Source organism: Gracilinanus agilis, chromosome 1 (genome assembly GCF_016433145.1).
Source record: "Gracilinanus agilis isolate LMUSP501 chromosome 1, AgileGrace, whole genome shotgun sequence".
NCBI classification, from domain to species: Eukaryota; Metazoa; Chordata; class Mammalia; order Didelphimorphia; family Didelphidae; genus Gracilinanus; species Gracilinanus agilis.
In genome coordinates, this window is record NC_058130.1 from 111,155,772 (window position 1) to 111,179,718 (window position 23,947).

The following is a 23,947-nucleotide window of genomic DNA, read 5'->3' on the forward strand; positions in this document are numbered from 1 at the left end:
ATATATATATATACATATATATGAATATAAAAGAAAGAACTGTTTCCAGGCACAAATTACCTTTAACCACTTATCAAGATATTCTCCATTTGATATGCCTTCTGAATTTGGGAAAGTATCAATGGTCACCAAAAAGAATAAGGAGGAGGAACTAAAATTATTCTGCCCTCTCCTCTAGGTATTGACCAAGAGCTTCAGATCGAAACTATGGCAACAGCTGGCTGAGTGGGTGGAATCGATTATATAAGTCTTCCCCACTGATCCCTCTCAATATAGGTGATGCTAAAGTAATAATATTGTTCTTTGAGCAAAGAGAATAATATGTGGGCATTCACATCAGTGCTTTCGTCTTATGACCATAGATTTAGATTTCAAAGAATCCTTAGAGACCATCCAGTCCAACTTCATCATTTTAAATTGGGGAAACTGAAGCCAAGAGATTAAGAGGCTTGTCCCTAGTTGTCCAGATAATACATGGAAGAGAGGCTCAATATCATGTAGGTTAGCACAACACCTGGCACGTAATAGGCACTTAAATGTTTACTAACTGATTGATATAGGTAGTAATACAGTATTTGAATTCAATTTGTCTGATTCCAAAACTAGCCCTCTTCCCTCTGCACCCTGCTGCTTCCAGAGCTGTAAGAGTGTTTGTATCATTGCTGCAGCAGCCATGCAAAATATTGGAATTCATCTTTGGGAACTGCCTTTTGCTGCATTTATGAACCTCCAGTGAAAAAGATTCTTATTCCACCTTGATTTGGGCTCAAACGATACTGCCCTCTTAGGTGCAAGATTATAGGCAAGTCACTTTGTTTCCCTAGGCCTCATTCCCTTCATCTATATTCCCTAAAATCCCTTCCTGCTCTGAATCTATGATTCAATGTGTGATTCTTCTATCTCTATTGTCACATTAAGTGACTTAATGCCTGCTTAGATCAACTTCTTTACTCACTAAAAAGAAATTCCCAAAAGGCAACATCACATAATTGGTAAGTGCCAGAGCTAAGTTCTGAATTAAGGTCTCTGACCCCAAAAGTCAATGCTCTTTCCATTTTCCCAGCCTTTCTCCCTTATCATAGGCTTTCCATTGATGCAGTTTTTATTTTGTATAAATGGGCAACCTTAATGTTATTTGTTCATTTTAACTCCTAAAGTTGAATAGGTCATAATGTAAATGAAGAAAAACACCTCCATTAAATGGCCCAAATGAAAGCTTCCTCTCTGAGCACATACCCTCATTTGACATTAATCCATTAAGCAACACTTTAAGCACACTTGTAATTCCCCCAATTATGTCAGCCAAGCCGCATTCCTCCATCTTATCCCTAAGAATATCACGAGAAATTCTGGCAAATAACAATGTCTGAATTTTCCAATTTTGAAATTCCATTAATAAAAGAAACAAGGAATGAATGAGTAGCAAGACTAGTTGTTCCATATTTGAGTACTGGTGACCGCTTTCCCTTCAAGTGCTCCATAGTAATTTGTTCATTAAAATTATTCGCTGGGGGCAGCTGGGTAGCTCAATGGATTGAGAGCCAGGCCTAGAGACAGGAGGTCCAAGGTTCAAATCTAGCCTCAGACACTTCCCAGCTGTATGTCCCTGGGCAAGTCACTTGACCCCCATTGCCTAGCCCTAAACCCTTCTTCTGCCTTGGAGCCAATACACAGTATTGACTCCAAAATGGAAGGTAAGGGTTTAAAATATGTGCGCGCGTGTGTGTGTGTGTGTGTGTGTGTGTGTGTGTTTGTGTGTGTTTGTGTGTTTGCTGGTGTGTCTAGACAGACTCAAACCCCACAAAGTCCTTTATAAGTAATATCTTATCTTATAAACAAGCCAGTGAGGTAATAATAGTAGCTAACTAACATTTTCATGGCATTTCAAGATTTGCAAAGCACTTTACAAATATTATCACCTTTAACTGATTCTAATAATAACCTTGTAAGGGAGGTTTTATTATTATCCTCATTTTTAAGTTAAGGAAACTAAGAATAAAGGAATTGTTTGCCCAGAATCCTACAGTTAGGAAATACCAGAGGCAGAATTTGAGCTCTGATCCTCAAGTCAAGCCCTCCATCCACTGAGCCACCCAACTGCTTCTAAGAAGGCAATGTTGTTGTTCAATCATGTCTCACCTTCCATGACTCCATGGACCATAGCTGTTATCCGAGGGGTTTTCCTGGCAAGGATACTGGGATGGTTTGCCTTTTCTTTCTCCAGCTGATAATTTATTGAGCAATCTGAGATTAAGTGATGTGCCAATGGTCACACAGCTAGGAGGTATCTGAGGTCAGATTTGAACTCAGGTCTCCCTGACTCCAGGTCCAGTGTTCTTAACCACAAAGGCAAAGCTGCCTCATCATTTACTATTATCAACTGCTTTTGCAAAAGAGAAAACTGAGGTAGGGAACTAAGGCCATACAACTAATCAGTGAGTTTTGGATGCCAAATTTTTCAGGGCAATATCAAATAGAAAGATGGCTAGATGGGGGAAAGTGGAGCGGGGGGAGTGAGAGAAGGAGCACCTATAGACAAGAACTAAGAGAAGTCATTCTCTTTTCTCCCTCTGTGGAGATGCCTTCAGGCTGCAGATAAAAATACAGAAGACCAAAACCTGTTTTTAAGACTGGCCTCATTCCATTGCTATTTCCAAATCTGTAAAATGAGGGACTTGGATCAGATGATTTCAAAATATCTTCCAAGTCTAAAATCCTATTATCCTAAGATCTGAAAAGATGTGTCTAATGGAGTAGGGCAGATCTGTCTTCTCATTCCTCTCCTGTTCCACATTTTTAATCAGTGATGTGAATAAAAAGTTCAGTACCTTCTTAGCACATTTGCAGAAAGGATGAGGAAGTCAAACATGATAGCATTAGATAATTACTCAAAAGGTATGGGGAAAATAACAATTAACAGATATTATATAGAAATACATATCCTTTCACAGATGTGTATACACACATACATACACTACAGCCAGTGTGGAAAATAAGGCTCTATCTCAAACCAGCAAATGGCAACTTAACTTTCAGAATAAGACTGGTCAGAGAGGGAAATGTGAGCTGTTAATTACATATAATGACTCTACAGAAGTCAAGAAAGCTGCTTCTTGGTCTAAAAATATCTTTTGAACATCAATTGTTAAGCCTTGCACTGATTCTCCCTCGCCCTGTTTTACCCATATGTCTGCATGTCCATTGCTCTCTGATTTTAAACAAACCAGCAAGTATCACTTAGGCACACAAGAATAACCAAATTAAGATCTTTGAACATAATGCTTTTTCAAAACCTCTCTCTCTCTCTCTCTCTCTCTCTCTCTCTCTCTCTCTCTCTCTCTCACACACACACACACACACACACACACACACAATGATAATAAGCCTGAACTATCCCCTAAAGGTGTCTTGCAATGCAGTAAACAGTTGGAGAATGATGAATAAAGCATGAGGGATGAAGAGAAGCCTTAATGATAATATATGTAACACACACACACACACACACACACACACACACACACGAGTTTAAGAATGTTGCGAGCCAATTAATTTCATAGCAAGTCACATGATCTGAGTTCTAGGTCATTATTTACAAATCTAGTGAAAAGAGAAACAAACTTTAAAAAATAGATTTCATGTACAAAAATATACTACTTACTATATCCTTGACACTTATTATAACCTTGAATGCTCAAAATTATAGATTATGGTGACAAGTTTTGTCTAAATAAGCAAAGATAATCATAGACTTGTAGGTGATTAAAAACTAGAAGGGCCCTTAGATTAAAGCTCTTCTAATCCAATCCCCTCATTATATACACTGCCTCAATAGTCTTGCTGCAGTTCTAAACTATTAAAGCTTAAAATAAGCCAAGAAGACAAATAAGCAGTGAGGCTCCAGGAGCACTGACTTATCCAGAGTCATACAATGAGTTAGTGGCAGAGTTAAAACTGGAGCTCAGGCCACCAAAGCTCCTTCCACCATGAAACATCTTATTAAGTTTTTGCTTCACTTTTCCAATTGTTATCTCTGTGCTTCACTTGAGACAAAAGGAAAGAGAGAAAAAAATATATTCTCCCTATTTGACTTTTCAACGTTGTTCCATTTATTACAAAAGGATTAACAGATTTGACTCCTTCACTATACTGAAATGTCAATGGGAGGCAGCAAAGTAGCACGGTGGATAGAGAACACCAAGCCTGGTTCCAGGAGGTCCAGGGTTCAAATATTAACTCAGACACTTCTAGCTGTGTGATTTGTGGCAAGTCATTTAACTGCCATTGCCTAGCCCTAGCCCTTATAACTCTTCTGCTTTGGGATCGATACCTATTATCAATTCTAAAACAGAAGGTAAGGATTTTTTAATGGAAACAAGGTACCCAGAATCTTACCTGGATATCAATTATCGAAGTCAGAAATCTTTAAAAGTCATTCCCTGACAAATAGAGAGAAAAGCCTTCCAACATTCTCTGAATCAAACAGGAAAGTGGATGGATATTAAATGAGCAGCAACAGCATGATATAACAATGAGAAGAATGGATTGTAAATCAGGAGAGACGTGGGTTCAAATTTTGCCTTTGACATTTACTAGCTGTATGAACTTGGCCTAATGATTTTAATTTACAAGCTCTCAACTTCAGCATGAGCCCTAGGAAGGAAAAAACCAAACAAAAACTCACACAGGCACTAGTAGCATGAGGACGGAACTATCATTCTCTATGTATATATCTCATTAGTCAAATTACACAGCAATGTTTTCTCTACTGACAGTGAGTAGGAATGCTAGGTGATTAATTCTTGATAAAATGGGTCTCTGAAGAATCAATTGCAAAAAGGAGCAGACTGCTCAGCTGCACTGTTTTCCTATGTTCTCTAGGTTATTTGTGCATGGCTGGGCTGTTTTAAATGTTATCTTCAGTGCTGTGCTCCAATTTTTGACAAGGCTAATTTTTTACCTTAAGCATTTTTACTTATCTTTTCTTTTTAAAGAAAAAAAACATTTAAAACATTCTATTTACCTGAAAACAATACTTTAAGAATTTAGATAGCATTTCATAATTACAAAGAACTATAAATGGATGATTTCATTTTGAAGCTGGGAAGAAAGATAGTGCAACTATTATCACTGTTTTACAAAAGAGGAGACTGAGGTGCAGAAAAGATATAGAACTATCAGAAGAACTAGGTTCAAATCCTACCTGTGTGACCTTGGGCAAGTCAATTAACCTCTAAGACTTTGGTTTTATCATTTTTAAAATGGAGGTATTGGATTAAACAGTTTCCAAGATACCTCACATTCCTTAAACTAGGATTTTAGCTAATAGGATAAAAGTCCCATAAGCTGGAAAAGGGCAGAGCTAAGATTTGAACCCATACATTCCAAGTACACATCCTGGCTCCTAAAGAGGGTGCAATTTAATGACAGTGATTCCTAAAATATCATGTTTCTATGAAAATTTGATCTATTTCCTTAGAACTCATGCCAGCATTCATGCAACTTTAATGTGCATGCGTCAGAACACTATTCCCTGGTTAATTTGTTCTAGCTGTTATTCTGTACCCTGAATATTTCAGAGAAATGTAACTCAATGAATGGGAAACCCAGGAGGGCAGAGCACTTGGTAGGAGTTACTGAAAAGGATTATAAGAATATGGAATTTTACTCCAAAAAATAGTCTGACATCTCAAACATACAGGCAAATGCAAACCAAGTCGAAATAACAAGGTCAAAATATACATGTATAAAATATATGCAAAATGTATAAATGTTTATAAAATAGCAAATGTTTTGATTTTTTAAATGTCATTTAGAATCAAAGAACCATAATGAAATAACAAATGGGAATACTTTCATCCTTCCCTGGTTATTTAATAATTTGTTTTATTTTTAAAAATTTTATTTCCAGATTTCATGTCAATATAATTTCTCAATAATCATTTTCTGATCTTTTGTAATCCAAGTTCTCTCTCTTCCTCCCAGCACTTCCTCCTTCCCAAGAAGGCATGTAATATGATATAGGTTGTACTTACATTATCATATAATATATATTTCCATGTTTGTTATATTGTGAAAGAAGACACATATTGCTAACAGTAGAGAAAAATCCATGGAGGAAATAAGGTAAAGAATAGCATGTTCCAGTTTACATTCAGACTCTGTCCCTTCTATGGTGGTAGATCTCCTTTGCTGTCATGAGTCCCAGTAATCAAATATTTTAAATGCAACAGCTAAGGACCATACCAGATGAACTATCTTAATGACCCCATGCAAATCACTTAATCTCAGGACTAAAAGGGTGTTTTTTTCCTTTTTAATTTATAAAATGAGTTGGTAAGACTAGATAACCTCCAAGGTCAATAGTTCTAGAATATTCTACAAATTTACAAATGAGTATAGGATCTTGGCATCATTGCTACAGCGGGAATTAGATACTAACACTGGTAGTGATGGCAAAATTCCACATTCTTTTTATCAACAGATGACTCCAAGTACTTAGTACACCCTGCTAGAATATACAACAAGTAGATTCTATGCTTATAAAAATGGCCACAAAGCAAAAGTATAGTGGTAGCAATTATCTGAACCAATATCAAATGAGCAGCAGCATGAAGTAATAAATAAGGATAGGTTTTGAGTCAGGAGAGAAATGGTTTCAAATCTTGCCTTGATATTTACTGTCTCTAAGACCACTGGTATGCCACCTTATGGTTTCCTCCTCTATTAAATGGGAATTTAGCAGAGCTACTTCACAGAGCTCTTTGGAGAAGAAAATGAGTAGGAATATGAAATGCCCAGCATACATGTCAGTTTGAGATTTCATTGATACAGGGAACTCCAAGTGAGAAAACTTCCTATAACAATGAAAGTCAGTGTCAGATCTGAAACATATAGTCTTAATCTAGGAAATTTCTCTTTAAGTTCTAATGAAAATAATGTCTGTGATAATTATCATTATCAATATTATTAAATATTATATAATAAGCGCAGAAAATAGTAAGGTGATCTACTGAAAAATTCAAACAGAAATCAGTAGAGGTTGCTAGTTGTGTGACCCTAGGCAAATTATTGAATCTGTTTGTCTCAGTTTCCTCATTTGTAAAATGGGGATAATAGCATCTAACTCCAGGTTTGTTGTGAAAACCAAATGAGATAATAATTTTTAAGTGTTTAGCATAGTGCCTTGTACATAGTAAATGCTATATAAATGCTGTTACTATTCATTATTATTATTAATTTGCTAGCCCATAGATTTCACTTCTAAAAAATTATTAGTTAGGTAAGAAGTGGATAAAGTGCCAGGCATAGAGTCAAGAGGACCTGGGTTCAAATCAGGCCCCAGATACTTCCTAGCTATGTGACCCTAGGCAAGTTATTTGACCCCAATTGCCTAACCCTTGCAGTTCTTCTGCCTTAGAACTGATACTAAGACAAAAGGAAAGGGTTTTCTTAAATGTGTTTTTATAGTGCCTAGATATATTTGTAGAAGAAAAACTTGTGGGGATAGCGAGGTGCCCAGGATTCTTTTTAAATAGTCATCATGTGGTCTAGATACATTTTTATAAGAAAAACTTAGTGAGGCAGCTTGGTGGCTCAGTGGATAGATATCCAAGCCTAGGGACATGAGGTTCAAATATGGCCTCAGACATTTCTTAACTATGTGATCCTGTGCAAAATACATAACCCCAAATGTGTAACTCTTACCACTCTGCTGCCTTGGAACCAATACTTAGCATTGATTCTAAGACAGAAGGTAGGAATTATTTGTTTTTTAAATATTGAAGGCAAACCCTCTCTCTTTCCTTGTTTTGTTTTTAAACAAAGAATAATCAATAGTCCATTAAAGCCATATATCATAAACAAACATTACTCTCCATTGAGCAATGATACCACTAAATCATCCCACTATCACTATGGAAATTTGTATCATCTCTAAGGAGATATAGTAGTGTAAGATTTAAATTAATATCCAACACTCCAAGAATTATATTTATAGATTTTATTAATAATCACTTGAAGTAGAAGGAATAAAAAGGAAATAGAAGTAAAAAAACCTAATTATCTAACAAAATTAAAACCATGTGAGCAAGTTCTCCTGCTTCTCACCTCACCTCCACAGTGCACCATCACTGAAAAAAAAGAGCACTAGAGGCAGGGCTACACCAAATTTATATCCTTCCTACACCAGCACGTAACATGAGAAGGAACATGGAATGCTGAGAATTGGAGTTCTAGGGTACAGAAATTAATTACACAGTAGTACAGCCTTCTCACTGAATACATTTACTTTAAAGGACATTGACTTCTTCACAATCAAGAATAATAGAAACCTATATGCTGTGTTGCTTTATTCATCATTCATGTCACCAAGATTTATTTATTAACAAAATATTATATAGTATATACACATTAAAAGTTTCTCTCAGAACAACCATTACTGCCATCAAAAATCAAAAACCAAAACTGAATGTTGCATATTTACAAAGAACCAGCATGGCCCTAAAGAAAAGATATGAAAAAGACATCCCTACTCTACTCCTTTGCAAGGGAGGGAAATCCACATGTATGGAACATTGAATACATTATTTTCATTTTTTCACTATGTTGTTCAGTTTTGCTGATTTCCTCGTCTTCCTTTTTTTTCTTTATTCTTTGAAAATAGCTACTCAAAATGATTCTCTGGGAAAGGGGAGGGAGGAGGTGCTGGGAGAAATTCTGGTGCAGCAATGAACAAAAAACATCAATAAATTTTTCTTTTACATTTCTTTCCCACAAGAATGTGAAAATAGCCTCTAATAGCAATATCCTAGCTCACCCAATATCCCTGAAAAGTAACTATTACGAGTAAGAAATTTTTAATTTGGGTAGACGATGAATTTTCTGCACACTTCTGAGACAGGATAACCTAATACTATGTTAACTATCACCTGAGGGAGTTATTAAGATCCTTCTACCACTTCCCACCATCTACAACCAAGATCTTGGGAACAGTAGAATGAGAAAGCTAAAAGGTATGTTAGAGACCATTTGTTTCATTACGTAATCAATGAAACAGAGTTAAAGACATCAAATGACTTGTCCAAGGCCATTATGATAAAGCTACTTATTAGGACTAGAACACAGGACTTCTGACTCCTGACTTTCTATCACACACACTAAAATGACTTTTTCTGTTCCCCTCTCTCTCTCTCTCTCTTCCTTTCTTCTGGGAGTTTCCATGATTCTACCATAATGGTCTTTCCTCTTTTCCACTACTTTAAATCATCCTATATATTTACATTGACAGTAGTCTCAAACTCTGGGCCAAAGAGCTACTGATCTCTAGTGGGAAAGTGCATTAGACTACCCCTTAAAGATCTGAGTTCTCATCCCTATCTCCATGATTGATGACTATGGGGCCTTGGTCAAGTACTACCTAAGTAGAAAAGAATATATCGCCATCTCACTTAAAAGTTTCAGTCCATCAAAGTGACATTTAAACAAATTAAAAGAAGAGTTCTTAAGGTACTAGAGTGTACATATAGATATATAGATATATATGTATATAGAATAGTTTAATTTAGTTATAAGATGGACCAAAGCAATCCTATGCAGACTTCACAAAAACCTTTCATTCAAATCTTATCATGATAGTTCACATTAATTTACAAAGCATTTTCTTCACATGCTAGGTACCTCAGAGTTCACAAAGTATTATCCCTGTTCTAAGTGGTCAAGGAAAGAATCCAACTGGCTCCTCTGGTTTGAAGTCTAATGCTCTCTACTACACTAACCCAGTGACAGAGGTTATCTATTTGAGATGAATGTTTTTTTTTTAAACCCTTTAACTTCAGTGTATTGTCTCATAGGTGGAAGAGTGGTAAGGGTGGGCAATGGGGGTCAAGTGACTTGCCCAGGGTCACACAGCTGGGAAGTGGATGAATTTTTTAAAGTAAATATTTAGCAATTTGTTTCCTCATAAAAGCAAATCATAACAGCATAAAACCTTGACAATTTGTTTTAAATAATATATGGGGAAACTTTTAAGTTGTTTTGTCATTTTGACACCTATAGAAATGTCAAAAGTCCTATAACCTGTTTAATTACTCCAACTTTAAAAAAATCTTATAATGATACAGCTTTAAATACAATAAATTCTACTCATGTCAACAAATGGGTCTCTTTAACTAAGAAATTCCAATATGTATTTTTTTTAATTTTTATTTTGAATATTTTCCCCTAGTTACATATTTCATGTTCTTTCCCTCTCCCCGATATTCCCCTAGCCCCCCTTATCCAGTGCACAATTCCACTGGGTTTTACATGTGTCATTGATCAAGGTCTAATTCCATATTATTGATAGTTGGACTAGAGTTATCGTTTAGTGTCTACATCCTCAATAATATCCCCATCAGCCCATGTGTTCAAGCAGTTGTTTTTCTTCTGTTTTTCTTCTTCCTCCCAATATGTATTTAAAAGAGCACTGATTAAAAGTCAGAAGACTAGGGCTAGCATCCTAGATCTATCATTAACTAATCAGAGTTGGTTTTGTGACCTCACTGATCCTCAGTTTTTCCAAATGTAAAGTTAGGAGGTGGGACTTGATGCTCCCCCAAATCCCTTCAAGGTCTAAATCTAAGATCTTATGAAAAATATTAAATATAAGCAACAGTAGAGTGGGAGGCAATGGAGGCAGACACTAAAGCAGGTTTAACCCATCCTATATTTCGCAAAGTTCCTAACATGATAACTATTGTTTAATTCAACTCAATTCAACAAACATTTATTAAATATCTGATATATGCAGAGACCTCAGATAATGAGGGAGATATAAAGTTTAAATAATTAAATGCCCCCTGCATTTATAGAGGTCAAATTTTAATCTACTGTTCAGAGATTGGCATAGTAGCTAGCACACAGTAGGTTTAATAAATGCTTGTTGAATGACGATGTTATTGTGCCCAAGGGTTACAAAACACATGGAGTGCAAGCTATCCCAGCAACTATGTAGGACAAAGTTATTAAGTAACAAAGTGGTCTTAAAATCATATCTGTGTTGAAGAAGGAAGTATTTTTTTCAGAATAGAAAAAAAAAGATTCTATTATTATTCCCATGGTACTTACCCTGCATGAAAAGAAAAAAGAATACCTAGTAAAAATAGGGAAACTAAAAGAAATGCAGTGATTTCAATGGATTCGTTATTTTATTGGCATAGCAATATTCTTCTACCTGTTCAAGTGACAGTCCAACAATTCTTGATAATGTAATTCTTTTTTGGATAGTTGACATTTACAAAGCACTTTATTTTTTAACTATATTTTTTAACAATTCCATGTAATAACAAATTTCGACCTAAGTTTTACAGTTATATGATCCAAATTGTCTCCCTTCCTTCCCTTCCTTTCTCCTCCCAAAGCTGGCAAGCAATTTGATCCAGGTTATACTTGTATTTTGATGATGCAATTCTTAACCCTGTAAGCTTCTTGAGTATGAAGACTCTTTCATTCTTCATATTTGTAACCAACATCTATGACATGACACCTAGTGAACACTTTTGTGATTTTTGATTGATTAGTAAATATAATGCTAATGAGCATCTCTCCAACAGACTCCAACAGACTTCTGCATCCTTTGTTATTTTAGAGATACCACATTATCCTTTGAGAGAGTTGAGGCAAGAGTTTATACTGGCAGGTTTTAGAGTTGAGAAGACAAAGAGGCTTAAGTCTTGCCTCTGATCCATACTTGTTTGATATGACCATAAGTAATTCACATACCTAGTCCATGACTCAAGAAAGCTCTCAAGGACTATGTAATAAGTTGTTGATCTGAATCAATGGAGGGAATTTTCATACTAGGAGATACAATGATGAAATTACAGGTTTGGACCAAAAAGGAAAAAAATCCTTTAACTCTGGGTCTATCCATCTCTTCTTGTTTCTCGTTACAATAAGTGACTTCCTTCATGATTCAACTCAAATGCCAACTTCTACACAAGGTCTTTCCCAGTTCCTCCAGCTAGTAGTCCGAGTGCCTTCCTCTTTAAGGTTACCTTCTGTCTACTCACTATGTACTGTGTCTGCACATTTAGGTATATTTTATATATGTATATGATATACAAATTTGTATCTAATTCCCATACATACGTGTGTATGTGCTATATATTAAAAATGTGTATATACATGTAGGAGTGTGGGAATGTGCGTATGTTTGTGTACTGTAGCCAGGTAGCACAGTGAATAGAGGGCCAGACCTGGAGTGAGGAAAATCTGAGTTTAAAACTTGTCTCAGATGCTTCCGAGCTATGTGACTCTAGGTAAGTCACATAACCTGTTTGTCTCGGTTTCCTCATTTGCAAAATGAGGTGGAGGAGATAATGGCCAACTATGGCAGGATCTTTGCCAAGAAAACATGAAATGAGGTCACAGAGAATAGAACACGAGTGAAATGACTCGGCAACATATACATATTGTCTCCCCATTAGAATGTAAACTCCTTGATAGCAGGGGCTGTTTTTACTTTTTTTTTTTTTTTTTCATTTCCCAGCACTTAGAACAGCATCTGGCACATAGCAAGTGCTTAATAAATTCTTGTGCAGCAGCAGATAATGTGCTAGATATGGGGGTTGGGGGAAGAGTACCTGGGCTCAAAATCCATCATCAGGGGCAGCTAAGTGGTTCAGTGGATAAAGAGTGAAAACAGGAGGCTCTCTGGGTTTGAATCTGGATGTCACACATTTCCTTGCTGTCTGACTCTGAGCAAGTCACTTAACCCCAGTTAACTAGCCTTTACCATTCTTCTTCTCTGGAATTAATACTTAGTATTGCTTCCAAGACAGAAGATAAGGTTTTTTGGTTGGTCGTTTGCTTTTTTTTTTTAATTCCTACTAGTTGTATCACATCTCAGAACCTCCACTTCTTTTTCTGAATAAAATGGGGATAATAAATATTACCTACTCCACATGATTGTTATGAGGAAGGTGCTCTACAAACCTTCATAAATATGAAGTATCATTACCAATAACCCACCTCCTTTTTCATTTCTGTGTGTCCATTATGATGCCTTCTATGCAACTTCTTATATTAATCATTTGTGTGCTAACAAGCCCACTATTAATGTCTTCGATATCCTTGGACTTACCTATAAATCTGATTCTTCCAAGATGCCTAGTCATATAACATCACTGGAAAAATATTGGCTCTTTTATTCCCTGATCATCCCTAAATTATTGCCCTCACCCTTTCCTAACCTTGTCCCCTAATGAAACAGCTATGTCAGCTGCTTTAATCTTTTTTTCTTGACTATATTCAGCATCCTATTAATCCCCTCTATTGCCTCAGATTGTGTCTGTTATGGTACCTTCATTTTATTTTGCTTTCATAAAAATGGAGGTTAGACAAAAGAGAAGCTGGGGAAGTGAGGCGGAGGAAGGAGCAATTTTAGGAAAAAAAGAATATAGTACAGCTATTGTGTTCATCAGCTTAAAATAGGGTAGAAGAAATGCCTACTCGAGCACTTTTACTTTAGGAAGAAGCATAAATAGCTCCCAGCTATTCTGACAGGAGTAAAGGTATCCAAATTTTGTCCTTGGATAAGAAGTGCATTTGTAATCAGTGACAGGGAAGAAAGAATCCAGAATTATGAGTCAAATTATTTAGATTTGAATCACAGCTCAGCAACCTACTACCTCCAGTCCTAACTGTCTGGACTTGCCTACCAATCCACATGAGCCTTCTTCCTCTGGAAGATGCCTCTTTTCCTGTGGTCTCTACCTGATGCTTGTCGAGTTCCTCCAGGAACTTCCATTTTGAAACAGTGCCCAAGTCAGCTATACTCATTCTTTCATTCTTCTTTGGGCTCTGATCTTAAATCCCTACATTTCTCCACCATGTTCCAACAGAGGTATTCTTTCAAGGTCTACTTTTCAGCTCTTTATTATATGCTATCTTCTCCCATTAGAATGTAAGCTCCCTGACGATGGAGATTGTCCTACATTTTGCTTGTATTTGTAATCCCAGGACTAAATCCAGCCTTGACACTTTGTAAGCACTGGCTTGTAGAGTTAACTGCATAATGTCTTTGAAAAAGTCTCCTTCCCCCTGCGGGCTCAAGTTCCTCAAAGGAAATATGACAGGTTCGACAGTCTCTAAGGTTCATTCCAGCATTCTCATAATTCTTTTATCTTGTAAACAACTTGAATTAATTTCAAATTGTTAGTTCTATTATAAATAATTCTGTAACTACTTCTGTATTGTATCATTTATTCTATGTTTCCAAAGGCTAAGGTTTAAAGTGACATTTTATGCTTTTATCACAGTAACATTGATTGATTTTGGATCTCTTATAAAATATAAAGTTTATATTTAAAGCATACTTGTGAAGTTAAAGCAATATCCCTTATTAATGGTCACTAATGATAAAGAATTTATGCATAATATATTAGATAATTTTTTCAAGTATAAATAGAAATGAATTACTAAATTTCCAAGTCATTGATTTTTAGAAATGAAAGATACTTCTGAACCAAAGATCATCTAGCCTTTCCTAGTGGAATTCTAAGAGAATAGAAGTTACAAACCTGTTCCCATTTTCCTATCCTCACCCCCTCTCCTCTGTAGGCAGTGAATTTCTTTTCTACGCAGCTCTAATTTATCAGACTACATCAGTTAACCTCTTTATTTAATGTGAATTTTAGAATGGAACACTCACTAACACCCAAGCTTCCCATTTTACTTCACCATCCACTTCATATTTGCTCATCAGAATAAAATCCAGAATAGAAATTTCCATCATCACTCGCTTCCTAAAAGAGATTTCCAGTAAGTCAAAAAGTTATCAGAGCTTTATTTGTAACAGGAAGAGATCTTTAACAGCTGTCTATAGTTGAAGTCCCCTTAATTACTCTATCAGACCTTTCCGTAAGTTTTTGGATCCATACCAAAAATTAATCATCCTTTTTGTGTTGCTTTCTGTATTATTAGAGAGTGCAATCACACTGATTCTTCTGCCACAGAAAAAATACTTAAAACTGAAATTTAATGTGGCATAATATTTTGTTTTTATTAATATCATTCCAGTAGATAATCTTGAAAGGAGGAAAATATAAATTATCGTGTAAAAAAAAACAAAAGAAATGTTTGAAAGCATTTTAATAAGGTTGACCATGATACCTCCAGAAGAAACAAATATGTGTCTACAAACTATATGTTGATAAACTATGAACATATTTCTAATACAATGACCAGGAAAATAATAACTCACATTTCTATAGTAACATAAAGTCTATGAGACTACAGGGTTTTCCTTAAAATTATCTTTTTAAGTTAGTAACATAAATAGAAGTTTGGAGGCTTTTTGCATCTTTGTGTTGACTGGAATAGGGAATTCTCAAGAAGGAATGTTCTCAAACAATGCAGATCAGTAGTTTTTTTGCAACTTAAAATTATAGAAAGTAGCCTAAAACACTGGAAATCTCACAGCCCCTATGTGTCAAAGATAAAACTTGAATCCAGGTCTTCTTGACTAGGAGACTAGCTCTCTGTCCATCACATTGTACCTCATATGTATAGGTAATACCATAATTGTTTTAAGAGAGGTCATCTGGTGTAGTGATTAGAGAATCTAGCCTCAGAACCCAGAAAGCCTGGATCCAAATCTTACAGATTAAAAGTAGAGTGCCTTACAAGTGATCAATTTATAGGGAGTCAGATTTCCTGACTTGAAATCCAGCTCTTTCCAACATATCAAAGATGCTCTCCAAGTACTTTGATCAGAATATTTCATTCATTAGAAGCATTTCACATATTTTAGTGCAGGCTTATCATTTTAAAAAAAAACAGGAGTCCAAAGATGGCACTGGCCTGTCTTCTATTCTGAGGTTCACAATATTAACATGGAAACAAATTTTTTATATATTTATATATATATATATATACACACACACACACACACCTTCTTCAGTCCCCCTAATCTCCACTTGTTTTTATGACTCAGTTAAGAGAAAGTAAAAAGGAAGAAACCTAAGACAAGTTGACTCTACTCAACTTTACTCCTTCAGGGATGGTTTCCACCAAAGGGTGCTTTGGCTCACAGATTTAGAACTGGAAAGGACCTTAGAGGTCATCAAGTACAATCCCCTCATTTATAGATGAGAAATCTGAGACCCAGAGAGATTAAGTGTCTTGCTAGGGTCATATAGTATCTGAGGCAGGATTCAAACTCGGGTCTTCCTAACTCTAAAGCCAGTACTCTTCCATTCTACCAATTAATAGCCAATTCAGATGTACAAATCAGATAGGTTTTTAAAGAATAGTTTATTCTATTAGGGGCAGCACTGATAGCAAGTGTTTTGGGGGAGGTGGAGCATTTTTTGAATGCTAATGATTTTTTTAAAGTTTCTTGATATTAATCAAATACCTGTATGTGATCACTATCTATGGGGAAAAAACTACTTTGAATCACTATTTAAGCACATTTAGAGCTTTCAGCTAAATTTGTTGCTTTGTTTTTAGGTAAAAAGACAAGCTATCTTACGAATATATCTGCCCAAAGAAACATGCAAATGAAATGCTTTCGTCAATAGCTTTGTAGTTAAAAAGCTTACATTGAATATCAATGTAAATTAAAACTGTAATATTCATTATATTTAGATCAACAAATCTGGATATGTAAAATAGCAAATTCCAGTAGTTTCCTCTAAGGCCACATCACAAGGTCTTTCATTCTTTTTACTTTTTTCTTTTTGTCTCTTACTTTCTGTCTTAGTAACAATTCTAAGATAGCAAGGGCAAGGGTTAGAAAAATGGGGTTTAAACCCAGGTCCTTCAGACTGTGTAATTAGAATCTGCTCCCCAGGAGAGAAGCAGATTCTAATTACACAAGACTTCAGGCCTGGTGTTCTATCCTCTATGCTATCTAGCTGCCCCCATTCTTATTTACTTTTGCCCTTATGATCACAATGAATATACATTCCATTTTCTTGGTTCAGTCTTTTTCACTATGATTTCTTTCATAAAGTTCTTTCCAGATTTTTTAGTATTTCTTATGCTTCTTTTTTGTCCAGTTCTGTCCTTCCACCAGTTAAAAAACAGCAACTGTTCTGCCATGTCGAGTCATGGACGATTCCTAGAGGCAGAGAGCTTAAGTGATTTGCCCATATGAGTCACAGGTGGGACTTGAACTCAGGTTTTCCTGACTCCTGAGACCAATTAAATTTTGTATAGTATGTAATATTTATGTGATCCTTTGACCCTAGCATTCTATGAATTGTGTGTATCCCCCAAAGATTTGCTAGACCCTCAGGCCTCCTTAAACTTCACCTTTAATAATCAGTATGTTCCCATAGCAAATAGGATATGTCCTGCTCCCCAATATACTCTCCTATGGGGCTTTGGTAAGCTTCCCTGGTGTTCAATCAGGCAAAGGCATCCTATCCATTTGATAAATGGTCAAGAAAATGGGTACAAAATGCCCATGCCCATGAACCCCCTTAGGAATGCCTGATTCAATGAACCAAGAAAATTGCCACTGAGATCCCACAACCTAGTCTGTTACCTAGGGGTAACTAGGGTAGGACTTGACTTCCACTTAAAAGTCCCTTGCAATTTCTTTCCAATCAAGGGTACATACTTCTCACCCCGGGGCCACAAACATGCTTTTCACTATTGGTACGTGCCAAGGAAAACTCTGCCTCTCCCCTGTGGGCACTATCTACTGCTTTGCCAAATTGCTCCCCTGGCTTACTGCCCTCTTCCCCTCACTGACCCACAACATTTGCTGCCCCTACTGCTCACTGCCAGGTGTGGTGTCATTGTGCCAATGCATTTGCCTTTGAGTGACTTAGGAGTCCATTTCCTCCACTTGGTACTCAAAAAAAAAAAAAATGGCGGGTAATTCTCCTAGGATATAAGGTGTTGCCCAAGACTAGGACTAAGACCTTCTGCAGCCATATTGCTATCCCAATGAATGTGATACTGTGGTTTTGGACATAAATACAAGGATTGTGGATCTTAACCCTGTATCCCAGCATCAGAGAACTCCTCCTTCTTTAGTCCCTGGGTAGCTAATCAGGGCTTGGGATCCCCCAACACTGGGAACTCCCTCAGTAAACCCTGGGTCCGAGCTAACAAGGACTGTCAGTCCCTAAGAACTGCCCTATTAACAAAGGAAACCAGACAATACACAAAACAGCTCTCTACCCACTCTATTCCTCATTCTTGATAGTCTTGATTATATCATAATATTTTATTACATTCATGTGCTACAGTTTATTTAACCATTCCCCACTGTTGGATATTAGGTTGTTTCCAGCTTTTTATGTTTATATATGGTGCTATAACAATCTTTGGACATATGGCCCTTTTAAAAATTGGGAAAGTTTCAGGGTATATTCCCAATAATGGAATTATTGAGTTAAAAGTTATGATTATTTCTATAATTTTCATTATATTTTTCAGAACTAATCTGGGGGAAATAATTAAAGTATAGAACACACCTAACAATTTTAAGTATTTCTTCTTGCACAACCCCACTTATACAGTGTTTTACAGCTTTTAATTATTTTTGCCAATTTGATAGATGTGAGGTAGGAAAAAAAAGCCACATTCTGAAGCAAGAGCCAAATTAACTTAATGAAGGCCCAGATATAATCTGTGGACATCACCTCTAAGCAACATGACCAGCTCAGCCCCTCCTCAGTTCCTTGTCATTACTTGGGAATAATCCAAAACTAGAGGGGGGTCCCCTAGTTTCATTTCTATCACCAGTATCAGAGCCATTGAAAGAGTGCTCTATATTTGGGGAACATAGTAGATTTGAAGTCAGGAGACTCTGGTTTGTATTCTATTCTACTTACTTGCTCTATGATAAGAGGCAAGACATTTAATCCCTCCAATGCTTCAGTTTCTTTGTCTGGTAAATATGAATAATAATACTTGTATACCACCCACCTCCACAGACTATGAAAGCTTCAAACCACATATAAAAAGCAATCACCATTATTGGTAGCAACCCTAAAGCTGACCAAGCTCTTTACCTTTTGCAAGGGGCATTAGCTACTGGGAATTTATACCAGCTGAACTGCCTCACCGGCTGCTTTTCTCCACGTTCTTTTTCCATTCCAAGAGAGTGGCAGAGCCAGTTTGACAGGTGGCTCTGACCATATCTTATGGTGGGTGTGCCTTTCATTGAGTGCACATGAGGCTGATTATTTCCTATCACTCCCCTGCTTAAGGAGGTTACCTTTCCTTAGCAATACAAACCATCCAGACAAGCAGGATAATTAATTGGTAGAGGCTAACCTTAACTCTAGAGGGAATAGCATTAGATGCATATTTCCAACACCTGGAACTTGATTATACCTGATGGGCAAAGAACGCACTCTCCTTGTCTTAACTGAAAAATAGAAATTTACTGTTTTTAATTCAGACAGTTCTAATCACAGAGTTACAAACTGCCGGCAATAGAACAGAAAAGTGTTGAAAATTTTCCTCTTTTGGAATCCAATGCATACATGGGATGGAGACATGAGGAAAGCAAGGGAGGTAGAAATACAAAAGAGAAAATCCTTTTCTTTCTTAATAAGGAATAGTCAAATTAAAATAAATCATATTAATAATAACAGAACTGCCTAGGGAGCCTGAAATGTAAGGGGCTCACTGTGGCTCCAACATGCTGTTCCAATAGAGTATAAATAAACTCCTTGAGAAGAAAACTGCTTTTTATTGTTGTTTTTTTGTGTTTGTTTGTTTGGAGGTGATTGGGTGTCTGTATCCCTACCATAATACATTCCATAAAGATTCTGCTCAATAAATATGAAACAAATAGGTCACATATTAGAGACTGGACTTGGAGATAGGAAAACACGAATTCAAATACTGTCTCAGATACTTACCATATAATCATGAGCAAGTCATTTAACCTTTCTTAGCCTCAGTTTCTATGCACATAAAATGAGGATAACAATATCATTCACCATAAAGTATTGTTGTTAGGATCAAATGAGATAAAAAATGTAAAGTGTTATATAAATGTTAGCTATGATTAGTACCAAATATTTGTTTTTAGTGTTGAAAGATCATATCCTTTAGGGACCATGAAATGGAGAGTAGAAAGCTAATGAGAAAAGGGTTTTTCTTTTTTCTTTTTAGCCCTTACCTTCCATCTTACAATCAATACTGTGTATTAGTCCCAAGGCAGAAGAGTTGTAAGAGCTAGGGAATGGGGGTTAAGTGACTTGGCCCAGGCTCACATAGCTAGGAAGTGTCTGAGACCAGAACTGAACCCAAGACCTCCCATCTCTAGCTCTCAATCCACTGACTCACCTAGCTGCCCCTAGAAAAGGGTGTTTCTTAAAATATGGGAGGAAGGATCATTTATCTACCAGTATTGAGCAAATCAGCATATGAGCTTAGATGATAAGCCTTTCTCAAGGTTTAGGGAAGTCAAGACCAAAGTCAAGCTCTGAAGTTCAAGAACAGATCCAAGCAAGGACTTCTTGAGAAATAGACCGAGATGAGAAGGAGAGAGTTCTAGAATCAATACAGAGATGAAATGAAAACACACTTATTGATAACTAGAAGTAGTCACCTTGTAGCTACCCTGGGTAACCTTGGTGGTCATTCCCATTAAGTTGATTTGGCCCAATGGAATTGGGAGAAGTAAAATTCCCATGGGATTTTTTTAAAGAAGCTAATCAAGTTTGAGAATAAACCAGAATTACATTAGCAGTAACTGGTAATAATTAAGGATTAATAAGTCAGGTGGCTAATTATTCTATGTGGTTAGTTCTAATAAAACCATACTCCTTAAGATAATCTATTTAGCTGGTTGACAGTTAGATGGCTCAGGAGATTGAAAGCTAGAGATGGGAAGCCCTGGATTCAAATATGGCCTCAGATGCTTACTGGCTGTGTGACTCTGGGCAACTCACTTAACCCTATTTGCCTCAGTTTCCTCATCTGGAAAATGATCTGTAAAAGGAAATGACAAACCATTTCAACTCCAGTTATCTTTACCAAGAAAACCCCATGACTGAACAACAACAATAATTTGGCTGACTAATGAGAGAGAGAGAGAGAGAGAGAGAGAGAGAGAGAGAGAGAGTGTGAGTGTGTGTGTGTGTGTGTGTGTGTGTGTGTGTGTGTGTGTTTATCTCCATCTCAAGTTGTAGTTTGGTGTGTGGTGAGTTCTGGTTCTATCACCTATGTGGCATAAATCATTACTTCTGTGGGCTTCCATTTTTTCACCAGGAGATTTTAGGGTTTGGCTCCACCAATCTCAAACATTTTGACTACATCATAACATGGTGTAAGGCAAGGGTCCTATTTAAAGTCAAGATTATAATTGAGGTATCACAGTCACCTGGTAGTCAAGTACCCTAATTATGACCAAAAATAAGGACTAAAGACATCCTTATGGACTTGCAAACTTTTATTAAAATATAAATCATAGACACAAGAATTCCAATTTGCTTTTGTAGTTCTAATTTTCATCACTATCTGGTAAGACCATAGAATATAGGGGCTGGATCAAGAGTTTGTCTAGTTCAAATTGTTCACTTTGTAAATAAAGAAACAGAACCTCAAATGAATTTCCCATAGTCACAAAGGGAATAAGTAGCAGCACAAGAATCTGAACTCTGGTCTTTTGACTCTAAATCTAGGTTCTCCTTCATTATGCTACTCTGGATGAGTGACCATGAACAAGTCACTTAAAATCTTTTAGCCATAAATATAGAACTGGAAAAGACTTCAAAATGCCATCTAAGACAATCTTCATATTTTAGTAGAGGTCTAAGGAGATTCAATTCCTTTTCTAAGACCACACAGTTAGTATTAGCTGTGGGATTTTGAACCCAGGTCCTCAAATTCCAGAGTCAATCATTTCCCACTCTACACTTAATGTATTTTCCAAAAATCAAGTTGGAATCATATATCAATGAGAATACAAAATGAATTTTTTTGTGCTCACATTCCTAGTGTCTAACACAATGAATTATACATAGGTACTACCTTAGAGTCAGTTTTTAATAAGTGATTGCTTGATGGCACTACCCCCAAGATGGCTATTTGCAATGCAATTAATTTACCACCTTTGGGGAATCTAAAGATTACAGAAAATTTCCATTTAAAATCATGAAAGCAAACATAAATGCCAGTAAACTTTTCTGATTCTTATCAAGTTGCCCAGGAAAAAAAAGAATTGTGTTTTGTGATAATCTGAGTGAAAAATTACATCTGAGCATAGGGTAAGCGTCTGTTCCCTTGCTGTGAATTTGCCATGGAAGAGCCAACACTTACTGCTTTTTGATGGTCATGATAAAGACATTAAGTTCCTTTGATATGGGCCTATTAAGATAGCACCATGATGTTAAACTAATTCCTCTACCTGCAAAGAGTCCAAAAAGCTCTTTGGCACAATTAGAGTATCATTAAGATTGAACTCAGCATCTAGAAGTGATTATCAAGAACCAATCTGAAGTCAGAGTAGAGCAGCCACAGATGCTGATTTTTACAGTGCTCAGCAAATCTTCTTCATTAGGTACCAGTCTTTCTGGTGAAGGGGAAAGGTAAGGTATTTACTTTGCTAATTCCTATGTAAAAGGGTCTTATTGCCTCTCTATAGTCATCTTAGATGGTAGCAAGAAAAAAATGGAGGGGGCCTATAGAGGAGGAAAGGACAACGAGGCAGAAGTGAATAAAGCATCTGGCCTAGTCAGGAAGACCCAAGTTCAAATCCAGCCTCGGACACCTACTGACTGTGTGACCCTGGGCAAGTGGATTTAACCTGGTTTGCCTCAGTTTCCTCATATGTAAAATGAGCTGGAGAAGGAAATGAAAAAACCACTCCAGTATCTTTGCCAAGAAAACTCCAAATAAGGTCACGAAAAGTCAGACATAAGTGAAACAACTGAACAGGAACATGGAGCAGAAAGAGCTCTGAATCTGGAGTCAGAGAACCTGGGCTATAAATCTCAGCTCTTTCACTAAGTATGTGTGTGACCTTTGGCAAGACAATTCCTCTGCCTGGGCCTCAGTTTCCTCATCAATAAAATGAGATTAGACTAGTGGACCTCAGAGGTTTCTTCCAGTTCTAAATCTGTAATCTAGCAATTATATAAGAGAATGCCTTAGCTCATTTCTAGCTAAGAAACTGGATACTCTGACCCTTTGAGAAGATTTAATTTGTCTGTGTTGATGAGGTCATCCTTCAATTCATCCCACATTCATTTAGCATCTGTTGAGTACAAAACTCTACCCACACACAGAGAGAAGGTCTAAGGAAGACACAACCCTTGTTCTAATGACTTACAGCCTATGCAAATCCCTATAATAAGGAGCATTACCAAAGTGGCCAAGAGATGAGCTGAGGAAATGAGGTCTGAGGACATGAAAGGTTATCAACTGGAGAAATGAAATTAGAGAAGGCTTTGTAAAAGAGATGATAACTGAGTGCTACTTTAAAGAATGAGTGGAATTCAAAAGAATGAGAGGACACTATCTACTCCTCCATTTCCAACCAAAAACACAAAATCCACATTTGCTAGGATGTGACATTGTTACAATTAAACAAATTTTAATATTAAGTAGATGTTTTCATTAAGATATATCACTTTCTGCACACTCAATCAAAATGGACGATATTAATGGGAGATTCATCATAGATACTGGTCCTGCTGGTGAAGGGAAAGGACAAGGTATTTACTTTGCTAATTCTTGTGTAAAAAGGTCATATTGTCTCTCTACAGGCATTCTAGATGGTAGCAAGAAAAAAACTGGAGGAGGACCAGAGAATGAAAAGGGGCAACTAGATAGTGCAGAAGATACTGAATTTCTCTAAATTCTAGAGGCAAATGCAAAAAATTTTCTACTTTGTCTTCAAAAAATGTGAGATGGTATTCACTGCAAAAATTTGGTTTTATATATATATATATATATATATATATATATATATATATATATATATATA